This window comes from Ochotona curzoniae, unplaced genomic scaffold, assembly GCF_017591425.1.
Source record: "Ochotona curzoniae isolate NIBS_2020 unplaced genomic scaffold, NIBS_Ocur_1.0 scaffold_1852, whole genome shotgun sequence".
NCBI lineage: Eukaryota > Metazoa > Chordata > Mammalia > Lagomorpha > Ochotonidae > Ochotona > Ochotona curzoniae.
In genome coordinates, this window is record NW_024467087.1 from 25,835,788 (window position 1) to 25,849,868 (window position 14,081).

General features: G+C 38.8%; 1 protein-coding gene across 4 annotated transcripts in view; it reads right to left on the reverse strand.

The window, feature by feature from the left end:
• The window catches only part of PLS3 (plastin 3), an 88,270-nt gene that overhangs the window by 52,682 nt on the left and 21,507 nt on the right, over positions 1–14,081 (reverse strand). Inside the window, exon 1 of one of the 4 annotated variants that reach the window (XM_040999905.1) lies at positions 5,298–5,406. The exons of 2 other annotated variants lie outside the window; for them this stretch is intronic. The gene's annotated coding sequence lies outside the window, so the exon portion shown is untranslated. Of the gene's footprint in view, positions 1–5,297; positions 5,407–14,081 lie in introns of those variants that run through there. One more of the 4 variants, XM_040999903.1, reaches the window with a different exon arrangement.

Below are 14,081 nucleotides of genomic sequence, written 5' to 3' on the forward strand. Positions count from 1 at the left end.
TAGCTAATGCTTCTTTGGAAGGCAGAAGATGGCCTAAATGCCTGGGATTCTGTCATCTACGTGGACAACTGAGATGGTTTTCTGGGCTCGTTTGTTTAGCTTGGATCACCCCATTACTGTAGTTATTTGGTGTCTGAACCAGCAAATGGGTGAGATTTCTCTCTCTCTTTCTGGGTCTTCTTTTCAAAGAAAAAAAAAGTTTTAAGCAGTAGGAAAGAATAACAGAAAATGTAAACAGTGGTCCTTGGAGCTAACAGACTTTTCTTTTTTTTTTTTTCAACTTCTAATTTTTTTATTGCAAAGGTAGATGTACAGAGAGGAGACAGAGAAAAATCTCCCATTCACTGGTTCACTCCCCAAAGGCTGCAACAGTCAGAGCTCAGTGGATCTGAAGCCAGGAGCCTCCTTCTGGGTTTCCCATGTAGGAGCAGGGTCCCTAGGCTTGGGCCATCCCCTGCTACTTTACTAGGCCATTAACAGGGAGCTGAATGGGAAGTGGAGTAATGGGACTTGGACAGTGCCCATATGGGATGCTGGTGCTGCAGGAAAGTATTAGTTGAACCATTGTGCAAGCCCCTTATTGTTTTTTGCTTAAAGCTTTTTAAAAAAAGGGACCAGCGCAGTACCCTAGTGGCTAAGGTCCTTGCCTTGCACATGCCAGGATCCCATATGCAGGCCAGTTCTAACCCTGATGGCCTCAACTTCTCATTCAGCTCCCTGCTTGTGGCCTGGGGAAGCAGTCGAGGATGGCCCAAAGTCTTGAGACCCGTGTGGGAGATCTGGAAGAGACTCCAGGCTCCTGGCTTCGGATTGGCATAGCTCTGGCCATTGCGGCCACTAGGGAGTGAATCAATGGACGGAAGATCTTCCTGTCTCTCTCTCCTCTGCTCTGCATATGACTTTCCAATAAAAAAAATTAAAAATGCTTTCTTTAAGAAAACTTAAAAAAAATTTTTTTTAAAGATTTATTTTTATTATTATTTTTTTTATTGGAAAGGCGGATATACAGAGAGGAGAGACAGAGAGGAAGATCTTCCTTCCGATGATTCACTCCCCAAGTGAGCACAACGGCCGATGCTATGCCGGTCCAAAGCCAGGAGCCTCTTCCGGGTATCCCACGCGGGTGCAGGGTCCCAAAGCTTTGGGCCGTCCTCTGCTGCTTTCCCGGGCCACAGGCAGGGAGCTGGATGGGAAGCGGGGCTGCCGGGATAGAACCGGCGCCCATATGGGATCCCAGACGTGCAAGGCGAGGACCTTAACCACTGTGCCACCGCGTCGGGCCCAGAAAACTTTTTTAAAAAGTTTTATTTATTTTTATTGGAAAGGCAGATATATAGAGAGAAGGCGAGAGAGAAAACAAGAAGACTTGTTTTCATGAGATTCACTGAAACCTTGAACTGCAATAACTCAAACTATAACTGGGGAAAACATATGGAATATAGACAATCAGTTCAGCAAAGTAAAAACAGAGCTGCAAAAGTTCTTTCTCCAAAACACTGGTGTAGAATTGGCACTGCCCACAAAACAGCCCAAAGTCTTAAAATAATCACTCAATTGCTTACCTTGTTTTGTGGTACCTTCATTCCTATATAGGACAAGATTCTCTGTCACCGTACTTAACATTGCTTAATTTTAGGCTCTTGAATGCTAAGTACTGTGAACAACCACTCCTATTGTATCAATGCTAATAACAGTGTTAATAAACATAACCAAACACCCAGGTATCCATGTGATTCACTTTTGGTTTTAGGACTTTCCTTTCTTACAGGATTTTTCTTAAATTGCAAGGAGTTTGAAGTTTTATTCACTTTCTATTAGAAATCTTTTGTACAGACTTAGTAAAGGAGTAACTGGGACAGCTTAAGAGACTAAACACATCATTCATTCAGTAACTTGTTCTGAAAGTCAAAACAGAACATCAAACTCTGCTCTCACAGATGTGATAGGTTCCTATTGCTGAATGTTAAGTCAGCAGAGACGGTTGGTGAAGGGTTTTAGTAGTTATTCGTTTTAGCACATCAGCATTATTAAAAATTGCTTGCTAGTCAATGTTGAGAGCAAACATCTATGAGAGCAACATTAAGTCATATAGCACTTTACCTACTGAGATAGTCTTCAGCCTAGATTTTTTGGTAACTTACACCTAACATTTCAGCCACAAATTGTAAAACTAAACAAAGGATATCTTTAGATATTCAAATTAAGGCTGATAGCATTTCCTCATGGCACATTACAATATATGTTGATTATGTCATACACGATTAGAAACGAGAGTATAAAGTAGTTGGCTAACGGAATACAAATTTGGGTGTATTTGGTAATTTGTGCTTCTACAATTCTTTTAGATTAGAATAACCTCAACCAAAAAATGTCTTAGATGAGATGACATGGTACAAGATTTCAACGACATTTGTTAAGTAACCAGAAAAACCTTACTGTAAGCATAAGGAAATATACTTCAAATTCCAAATCAGTTAAGAAGGAAGTTTGGGAATGCTTTGTTACTGAAGGCCGGCTTTACAGTTCATCCAATCCCAAGTAGCTGCCTACCTATAGTGAAAATTTGCCCCGGACACTTACAGGACATTTAAAGAGATTTAAACATCAGCCCACTATTAAGAAAAGATTGCCTTCTCCTGCAAGGATGCTGTTCCAATAGTTCCCACAGATTTAGGAGACATACATGAGGATCTCAAAAGGTTCATGGAAAGATGGAAGTAAATGGCATTGGTTCTAACACCCACAAGCAACTCAACTATCTCAAATTTTGTATCTGTGTTACTTCAACCAAGTGTACAGTAGGGTCATAATCGCTAATCACATTTCCCCCCTTCCCATAATCCTCCTTGGGTCTGTCAGTGAGAGGACAACCTACGTCTGCCTCTGTGTCCTCCAGTAGTCTATGAGCTCCCTGAAAGAAAAGTTGGGATCTTGTCCTTGTATGTGGCACACAGGCACCTAGTAAATGTCTATTGAATAAATAAATAAATGCTGACTGTGTGAGTATGGCAAATGAGCAGACCTGCACAGGGCACAGGCTATCAAGTCATCTTGTGTGGTTGGAAAAATGCCGATGCCATGGGAGCGAGCCATGAACAAAATCATCAAGACATAATAAGGCATCCACATTCTTCACATGCAACTGCCCTGTTATCATGCTTTCACTATCTCCTCAGTTAGTACTTCAGGATACTATGAAACTCTTCAAGATGTTTGTAATCTGTTCTTTGAATTTAGCTGAAAGTCAAACAGAAACAGTTTTTTGTTTGTTATTGCAGGAAACTTTTTACTGGCAACCATGTTGGCATACAAGCAATGCATTTCACCTTTATAATAACATGTGCCCAGGCACAGACCAAGTTTTGACAGGCCTTCAATCGTAACATCTAGAAATAAATCTAAATTGTCCCAAACTATAGTTATATTTAATTTTTATTAGAAAAACTTTCCATATACCCAAAATAAAAATAGTAGAACACTCATAAACCCACCACTGATTCTCCAGTTACCAGGATTTTCCCACAATTGCTTCATCTGTTATCTCTCTTCCCCTCCTCCCTTCCTATCTCTCTTCCCTGAATTACTTTAAATTCCAGACACACAATGATTTCATGTCTACCTAATTATTAAATGAATTCCTTTTTCCAGAAATACCTGTGTTTGGTGGCTGATTCAAGCACATGTTAGATTTTAATTAAATTTATTTCCAGGACCAATATCTATGAGTCACTTAAACCCCAAAGGGTGCCCAACTCTGTGTCATTTCCTGGAGAAATATCAAACACTTCCATTTTAAGTAAAAGTTTTCTTTCCTCTTTTTGTACTTAATAAAACAAAGGTAAGATCCAAAAGCAAAGGCTATTTAAAAATAGGCTTAACCACTTTTCCAAAGTTTGAACCACTCCATTAATTCAGTGAGATTAAAGATAGTTTTGCACACTTATCAAACAAGATTTCTGTACACATTTAATGCTATCTTTAATAGTGATCTGAAAGCTCCTTTTCTTATAATGAAGAATAATGCATCAAAACCCAAATACACGCTTCCTTCTCTGCTATTTACAAAGTTAGGACTTAATAACTCCTGGAATTGAAACAGGACACTGTTCTTCAAAAAGTTCAATCCCCTCCCTATTTCCTAAATAAGCTTAGGAAAAGAAATCTAAATAAATCCCAGACAAATCTGTTAATGTAATTAATTAACCCTCATAGCCGAGGGATATTTCCAGTCTCTGTTCCTATGAAAATTAACATACGTTTGAGTGAAGCTGAGGGTAAATTTCATGGATACTTAGGGGAGGGGGCCCACAACACAAGTGAATGGCTAGGCAAGCTTAGACTAGCCAGCATGCTTTAAGTAAAAACAAAAATACCAGAAAATGCTATGACCTACAGGTCAGAAATCATGAGACAGCACAACTTCAGCTTATACTTGGAGTTGAGCGAAATACGATCTATTTGTTACTGCAGGTGACTTCTTAACAGTAAGTACGCCTTACTCATCGGCTCTCACATCCAGGACGTGTTGACTGAAGCACTGAGATCCTTTTGTTTGGTGCTTTGCATTTCAACACAGTGTACTAAATTCAATCCATCTGACAGATCATTTCTAACTCAGAGTCAGAATTTGCTATATACTCACTATTCTTGATTAAGCCATAAACATGGGGGGAAAAAATCAAACTTATCCTATTCATCATGTGTCAAAAAAATCCTGGTGAATTTATGAGCACTAGAAACTACTATCACTTCCATATTAAATACCAACACCCAAATCTCATCATCAATGACTTTCAGATATCTTGTAAATTATAAGCACCAAGACTACCGTTTGAAATAAATCACTCTGCAATACAGAATAATGATCTAACCATAGCAAATTCATCCACGACTGTTACCTCAACTTTTGTTTCTTTGAATTTTGAAAAAAAAATTCTTAACAGGTATTAGGAAAACATTTAAAAGCCAACGTTCCTCACTCCTGGCAAGGCATAGAAAATACCTTCTATCACTTGGATTTGAAGATCCCCTTTTAAAATGCGTGAAGTTCCAAAAATGTTCTCAAAATAAAGAAAACATGAAATACACACAGGATAGGTTAGCTTGTAAACTTTGAAGACAATTCCTTGTCAGAGAAATTTAATTCTACCGGAATATTTTTTTAAAGTGACTCTCCACATTTATCCTTCCTAATAAATAACAGGAATCTCCATCTTTAGAAATTATATTTGGATTTAAATCTTTAGGAATCTAAAAGAGCGCAACAAAATAATGTGAAATAGTTACCCTTCTTCGACGAGAGCAAACCTGCTTCGTTCCTTTCTCGCAGCGCTAATAGAAAGAACCTTCTCCCACGCCCAGAAGGGCAATCTGGAAACCCAACATTCTTCTTACAATTGCATCTTTAGAGAGCAAGTCACAACACTTCCTGCTCGAAAGGAGTACACCCTGGCAAAAGAATGATATAATACTTACGAATCCCCTTCCTGTTGGCCTTGTGCTATTTTGCCAAGGTTTTCATAAATTCTCATTGAAATACAACATTTAGAATTTTTCTTTCATTTCAGCTCCAGTAAAATCACACAAACACTTGAGGGAATTTATAGTTGGTTCAGATCAAATGGCTATAACCCATATACCTATTTAGAGTTTGAACAGTAGCCAAGTAACCTCCTTATTTTAGAACACACAGAACAGCTTCTCCCTCGCGACCAAGTCACCCATCCACAATCAAGTACATTCGTTGGAAAGGCACATTAACTGTAACGGACTACTTATATTCTGCATTCTTCATTTTGATCTGTTCATGACATTTGTGTTCTCTGTGTGAGGTGCTGACACATTTATTTCAGGCACAGACATTTTGTTTGCTGTTGAAAGTAGAGCTATAACTTGTAGGAACTGTGAATGTACTTCAGAAGCTCAAGGCAAATGTATATATTCAAATACTGCATAGATATCAAAACTGGTTTGTATAACCGATCCCTCTTTCTCCTTTTGAAATAGTTTTATAATTTCTACCAGAAGAGTACATAGGAATGAAGCCAAGGCCTAAATCATTCTGTACTGACAGGCAGCAACGCACAGGCGATGAGCTCTGCAGCCAGACTGAGTTCAAATCCTGGCTCTACAGTCTACTAGTTATACATATCCCTGGGCAAGCTGTTTAAACTTTTCTGTCTGTTTTCTCATCCTGGTTAATGACAACAGTGACTACTTCATGTAATAATAACTGCATTTGACTTTGTTGAGAGGCTTAAATGATTTAATTTGTGTCATAAATTTAGGTCATGGCTGCACAGGCTAAGTACTGGATATGTGATAACTGCTATATTATTGAAACTTGTATTTTTTTTAATGATTTATTTTTATTGCAAAGTCAGATACACAGAGAGGAGGAGAGACAGACAGGAAGATCTTCCATTCATTGATTCACTCCCCAAGTGGCCACAACGGCGAGCTGCACTGATCCAAAGCCAGGAGCCCAGAGCCTCTTCCAGGTCTCCCACATGGGTGCAGGGTCCCAAGGCTTTAGGCTGTCCTCGACTGCTTTTCCAGGCCACAAGCAGGGAGCTGGATGGGAAGAGGGGCAGTCGGGATTAGAACCGGCGCCCATATGGGATCCTGACGTGTGCAAGGCGAGGACTTTAGCTGCTAGGGTACTGCGCTGGGCCCTGAAACTTCTATTTTTATCCAGTTAAGCAATTTAAACAGTAAACAGCTAAATTCAGCAACTTGGTAGTTGTGAATGCCTTTTATGCGAGAGACCAGAACATCAATGGAAGTGCTGTGCTAGGCTCAGGAGATCATTCCTATAGTGACACAAGGTAAGTTAATAATTTGAGAGGAAATGAAATACCATGGATGAATCAGGCTAGTAGGAATCTGACAACCTTGAAGTCTGCGTGACCCCGAACAAATGACTTAGACTCCCTGAGCCCCAGCTTTACGTGTAACAATGGATCTAAAGCCACGCAGCTTCACAAGGTTGCTATGATGAGTCAACTGGACTAGATCCCAACTTCAGTGTGGCTGTGACCACCATGGCAATTAGCAAGAGGCAGGTACTAGGATAATGTGGCTGGGATAAAACTTTCAGGGTATCATTTGCTCTATTTACTTCATGAGGATGAAAAAGTGAGATAATACATGCCCTTTTATACAAACATAAAACAAAAAGTTAGTTTTGTTTTTGGTCTACTGAGTTCTTACAAATAGGAGGCGACCCACGGTGTGTTCACTCTTGAAGAGGAACCCTCACTGGACAGTCCCATTATGCAGTAGACAAAGTTTTCTTGTCCTCATTAATAGGCACCAACAGCACATACTGGCTTACATTTTGTCTCCTGAAGGCAAGTGCCTTAATTTCTTTCAGCAATCACAAAAAAAAAAAAAACTGTGTCAAATTTAGCAAAAGGCAACACAATTGAGAACAGAAGGAATACAGCAGTAGGAGCCAGCAGACATGGTTTCCATCTGTCTTTGTGCTGACTCACTATGTCAAAGGAGCCTCTTCAAATTGCCCAGGTCCCAGTTTCTCCATTTGTAAAATAAGCACAGCACTGTTTGCCTGCAGCAAGTCAGGAATATAGGAGATAATAACTACCAAGCTCCTTAGGCTAACAGTGGGAAAAAAAAAAAGCAAGATAGTATCACATATTTTCCAGAGAAAACTGGGCCACAAGACATCGCCCCTGGTAAGACAGCAGTTAACAGTGCTCAAGCACAAATGTTGGGTTTTTTTCCCTCTTACCTGTTCTTCAGCAACACCTGTTCCCTCACAAGCTACTTAGATGACTAGCTCCAAATGCTGCATAACTCCCCCTTTTCAGACATGCAGCACTGACATAGAGGAAACTGCTATTTTAAACAGATACCTGGATTTCCAAATTTGCTTGCACCCAAACAAGCTGATCATTTCAGTTCATCCCCACCCCCCACGGACTTTCTGACGTCCTCTTATATAATGTTCAACTTTAGAAGATGACTTTTTAAGAAACAAGTCATTTATGCGTCATTACAACAGTGCTACTTAGAAACCATTTCCTTGGCTTCCCCTTTCTTGGTCACCTGGAACGTATGTGCTTTCCTGTTGTCAAGGCTAATCTTTAATCAGAGTGAAATCTGTCAACACCAAGTTGCTGATTTAAGTTCTATCTACTATTACATAATGGCATGTATTTCAACTGCAAAACATTGCAGTCAAATGTTAAGAATAGATATTCCTGTTTAAAATCGCACATCTACTTGGTAAATGAAAGGTAGGCCATGTCCTAAAGGATGGTACAACCACTTTTAATCTGCCATCCATTTTGTAAACTTGTATCTCACTCATCCCCTGAGGTGTGCGTGGGTGTGCATTTTCATTTGCGTATGTGCATGTGTGTGACTGTATGGGAACAAATCTTCGTTTATTCACTATGGGAGAAGACTGGTTTGAGAATAGAAGATGGCGGTGAGGGTAGGGTAACAAATGTCTACATTTTTGTATGCCTGCTACAGGGTGAAAAACAACGTATTAGATTCTGAATCTGGTCATGTGGGAGACTAAGGCACGGCAATGAAAATCAAGCTCTTGTTCTCACTCTCCCTTAGGTACAAATTTTGGTGAAGACTTCACACACATACTCCCCGAGGACACACAATTCCCTGAGTAGAAGGAAGGAGCCATACCCAAAGAGTTGCAAGAGTTTCATATATGAATCAGTGTCCTATGTAGCCGGAACAGGGATCTAAACGTAGTATTTTTAAGCCACTCCCAACTTTGATCCAAACGTCATGATCTCCACCACACCCCGGAATGGCTGCACTCTTTCCATGTGTGACACTCACATCAGAGGCCTCTCCCACTGTGCTAAAATGCCACACCTCAACAATGTGATCTCTTTTTTGCTCCCATGAAATAGGACTTTACTCATCTTCATGACTTATAAAAACAAAGCAAGCAAACAGCACCTGTAGTAACTGAAGCATGGAGACAAAGGAATCCAACACACACAGTAGGTACCAAATTAACATACAGCAAAATGCTATTGTAATTTTGGAATACATTGCATAGTTAAACTAGAAGCAGCATTAGGTACAAAAACTCCCTGTTACAAAATGTGTCAATTTTAACAATCAAGTAGATTTGTTTATGGAGGCCATCTTTTTCACAATTGAGAAGAAAAAGAAATTAGAATAAAATGTCATAAATTCCAAGGAATGTTAAAACGTCAGTATTTATTATCACTTTACTTGCATAACAAAGTAATCAAAGTTATGAAACATCTCATCGGATACTAAATTATCTATCTTGTCCTAATGCACTAAAATCAGATGGTTACAATAAACTGATGGCAATTTAAGAATGAGATCTTCAGAAATCATCATCTGAACGACACATGATGCAAGGAACTGGCTTAAAAGACATCTGTGCTCTATTCATAGACACTAAAAACACGAAATAATGAAATAATTCATATGCTCTGCACCTTTCCAACCTGAGATTTTCTCATTCAAAAAAATGAAAAAAAAAAAGTGTAGGAGGGCAAGGGGAGGCAGTGCAAGAGGAAACAACAAAAATCCTAGCTATCTCAACAGCTCCTAGCATTTTTGACCTCAGGACCTTTTTCATAGTGGGTGAGATCAATGGATTTATTACATTAGAAATGACAAGAAGTTACTTTTAAGATCCTAATTTTAAAATTAGCAACAATGGCAGGCGTTTGGTGAAATGATGAAGGCTCCCACATCCCACATCAGAACACGTTGGGGTTCGGGCCCTGGATCCACTCCTGATTCCAAGCACTTGCTAAGACACATCCTGAAAGACAGTGTGTGATGCGTCAAGGAGCTGGGCTCCCACTACCCACCAGGAAGGTGTGGACTGAGCTCCCTGTCCTGCACTTTGACCTGGCCAGTCCAGCATCCTTCCATTGCAAGCAGTTGGGAACTGAACCAATGGATGAGAGACCTTTATGTCTTTGTCTCTTAAATCAATAAAAATGAAAAAAAAATCCAACAAATCTATTACATGTTAGCACAAATAACATTTTTAAGGAAAAATAACTTTCCAAAAAATGGTGACAAGCATAGCACAGTTACATTGCTTACCTTGTTCAACTTATCCCAATATAGCTGAATATTCTTATCTGTTTCTGTACACAATCTGCTATAATGTATTTTTGTTCAAGTTTGTATATAGAAAAATCTGACTTGCCATAGAAATATTGTACAGGAAAGCATTTTTAAGAGCCTTCCAAATAACTGTGGATAATCTAATGCCAGAGTAAAACTGAGGAATAATTTCTTAAATGTCTGTTAAAATGTGAAAATTTGATATATCAATTGTTCTTCATATTCTATTATATTAAAATCCATCGCTCTATCTAGCACTTTTTTGTTTTGTGGGTTTTTTTTTTTTTTGCACTATGACTGAGCCTTCTACCCAAGCTTGACTTTGTAACACTATACATTGGATATTTGGAAAACTATGATACTAAGTTATCAAGATCTTCCGAATATTGACACCCTGTATAAGACAAGATCAATCAAATCATTTAAATTACATTATCAATACTACTAGGAACAGGTAAGTATTTTCCAGGCCATTAGCAGGGATCTGGATCTTAAGTGGAATAGCATGGACACAAAAGGGCTCCCACAAGCAGTACCCCAAAAATAGTGAGGGGAAGGAAAAAAGGAAGTCTCATAGCAACATGCAAAGAAATCCAGATGGGGCTCTCAGACCTTTACTGAGATGCCTGCCTGGTTTGTCAGGCATACTCTTTTCCTTCTTTTCATTAAACATGGCTAAATAAATGAATAAATAGCTAAATAAGTAAATAAATAAATAAGGTTAAACAACAGATGATATGGCAGCATGGGTAATAAACAAAGAAACAAATAGGTTAAAGAACAGATGATGTGGCACTATGGGGTTTAGCTGCCAGCTGGGATGCCTGGGTCCCCTTCTGTTTGAATCCTGGCTCCTCCATTTCCCAGCCACTTTGCTGTTAGTGCAGCTGGGAAGATAGGGGATACCGGCCCAAGTGCTTGGGTTTCTTGTTTATGATGTTGACCAAGATGGAGTTCCTGGCTCCTGGCAAAGCACTCTTGCAAGAATTTTGGAAGTATATCAGCTGATATAATCTCTCTGTGTGCCTCCCTCTTTCTCAATCATGCATCATTTTAAATAAAAAGAAATAATTAAAAATTAGGGTCCGCTGCATGCGCCAGAATCCCATATGGGTGCAGGTTTTTGTTAGGTTTTTTTTTTTTTCTATCCAGCTCTCTGCTTGTGGCCTGGGAAAGTAGTTGAGGATGGCCCAAAGCCTTGGGATCCTGCACCTGCATGGGAGACCTGGTAGAAGATCCTGGTTCAAGGCTTTGGATTGACTCAATTCTGCCCTTTGTGGCCACCTGGAGAAGTCGACAGAAGATCTTCCTCTCTGTCTCTCCTCCTTTCTGTAAATCTTAATTTCAAAAAAAAAATTTAAAAATTACATACATACGTATATCTAGAGAATATATATGTATATATACATATGTGCATGTATATATATAATAGATATGCATATATATGTATACATACATACATACATATATATATATAGAGAGAGAAAGGCCAGAGTGATGGTTCAAGTGGTTAATTCTCCATCTTGCAGCACTGTCATCCCATATGGGTGCTGGTGGTGTCCTGGTTGTGTTCTGGTTGCTTCACTTCCCATCCAGCTACTTGCTTATGACCTGGGAAAGCAATGGAGGATGGCCCAAAGCCTGGGGACTCTTCACCCCCACGGCAAACCTAGAAGAAGCTCCTGGCTCCTGCTATGGATTGGTTCAGCTTCAGCAGTGGTACCATTTTGGGAACAAATAAGTGGATGAAAAGTTTTTTCTCTGTCTCTCCTCTCTGTAAATCTGCCTTTCCAACAAAAATAAAAAAGTCTTTTAAAAATAGTAAGAAATGACTTAACAGCCAGGTAGCAAATCAAACTGTTTTACAAGTGGTAATGATTTCCTTTTCTGGCATTTATTAATTACAGGCATAAAGCAGTCAAGATTATAAATGTTAAAATCTGTATGAAGTTGAAAATTTATTAATGTGTTAAAATAATCAAAATGGGGGGGGGTGGTACTGGCATGGTGGCTTAATAGTCTAATCCTCTGCCTACAAGCAGTGGCATCCCATACAGGCACTGTTCATGTCCCAGATATTGCACTTTCAATCCAGCTCCCTGATTGTGGCCTGGGAACGCAGTGGAGGATGGCTCAAAGCCTTGGCACCTTGCATCTATGTGGGAGACCTGGAAGAAATTCCTGGCTCCTGGCTTTGGATTGGCTCAACTCCAGTCGTTGCAGCCACTTTGGAAGTGAACCAGCAGATGGAAGATTTTTCTGTCTCTTTATTCTCTCTGGAAATCTCTTGTTTCAAAATAAAAATAAATATACCTTAAAGAAGTATTTTAAAATAATCAAAACTGGGCTCCCAACATCGGTATTCCCAAAAGGCACCAGTTCACTTCCTGGCTACTCTACTTCTAATCCAGCTACCTGCTAACACTCCTGGGAAAGCAGCAGAGCAGCAGGAAATGACGCAAGTACTTACCCCCCAACCCCATCCCCCATTCAATACCCACGTGGAAGACCCAGAAGCAGCTCCTGGCTCCTTGCTTCAGATCAGCCCAGCTCCAAACACTGTGGCCATTTGGGGAGTGTACAATGAATGGAAGCTCTCTGTTTCTCCTTTTCTTTTTAACTCTGTCTTTCAAATAAAAATAAAATCTTAAAAATAAAAACTATACCTTAGTGTATATATAGGTCAAATAATAAAGTGAATTATTCTAAAGTAATTCTCATTTGTAACAGAATGGGGGAGAAAAGATGAAATAAGAACATCAAACATCAATAATTTTAAAAATGGGAGAAGTTCATTGTGCTATATTAGCAAGTTTTAACATTTCTTTAAACATAGGTGTTTAAAAAGTCTTATATGAAATTACTTGATCTCTTAGAAAACAAAATTAAAACTTCTGGGTTATATTAAGGAACTGTACTAGATGGCATAAAAAAATATGGGTTTGTGAAACATGCCTTTCACATCTACAAGAACTAAGGGTGCTTATGACCACAGACATTCATATTGTGAACATATAATATGAATTCCCTAAAATGTGTACAAGGCTTCCAGGATGGTCATTCCAAAGGGTACTTATGCCATTACAAAGCACAACTTGACCCAATTGAATTTCAAATGATTATAATGCAATCTTCAAAAGAAAAATGGTATGAGAAAAATATAAAAAGGAAACTAAAAAAATAAGAAAGGAGACTCGCCTTAGCTTTCCTCTATAAAAGGAAATGAACAGGAGATGTGAGCAAATATGGTCATGACCACATCATTTTTCCACCGCAACCCGTCATCTCATTTTACTTCAGGACAGGAACCATCATGTCATCTCCTTTGAGTCAGCTCTGGGACTATTCACATATGCAAAAATAACTGGGCAGTACATGCATTTTCCATGGTGAACATTAGCTTCATTTTAGTACTATATAATTCTTTATATTAAAAAATACATTTACAATTGCTATAAGTTTACACGAATTCTTTCATGGCTACTTTATCTTCACTGGCTTACCACACATACACATTAAGTTCTTCCTAAAGATTAAATCCACAGGCTAAACCAGCAACATTCCCCAGGTATTCAAATGGTCTATTATTGCTTTAAAAACAACAACAACAACAACAACAGCAACAACAACAACAAAAAACCCCTACAGAATTAATGTTGGTCACTTTAAATAGGTTCTAAAAATAGAATTGATCAAAAATGAAAAAAATCATTCATCAGCTTCTGGCTTCTTGCCGTATAACCCAAACAAGTTGTCAAACTTTCCTCAAACATCAAATAAAATGTGCAAGGTTTTTGTAAACTGATTTAATTAATGTGTTTTAAAGCTGAATTGAAAGTGTTAAGTACTTTTAAACTGCTCTATTCTTAAGCTTTATGAGAGCAGTGATTTTTTCTGCCTGTTTAAGCAATCTTCTTAGCATCTAAAACATAGCATGGTACATCACAAACATTCATTAAGTG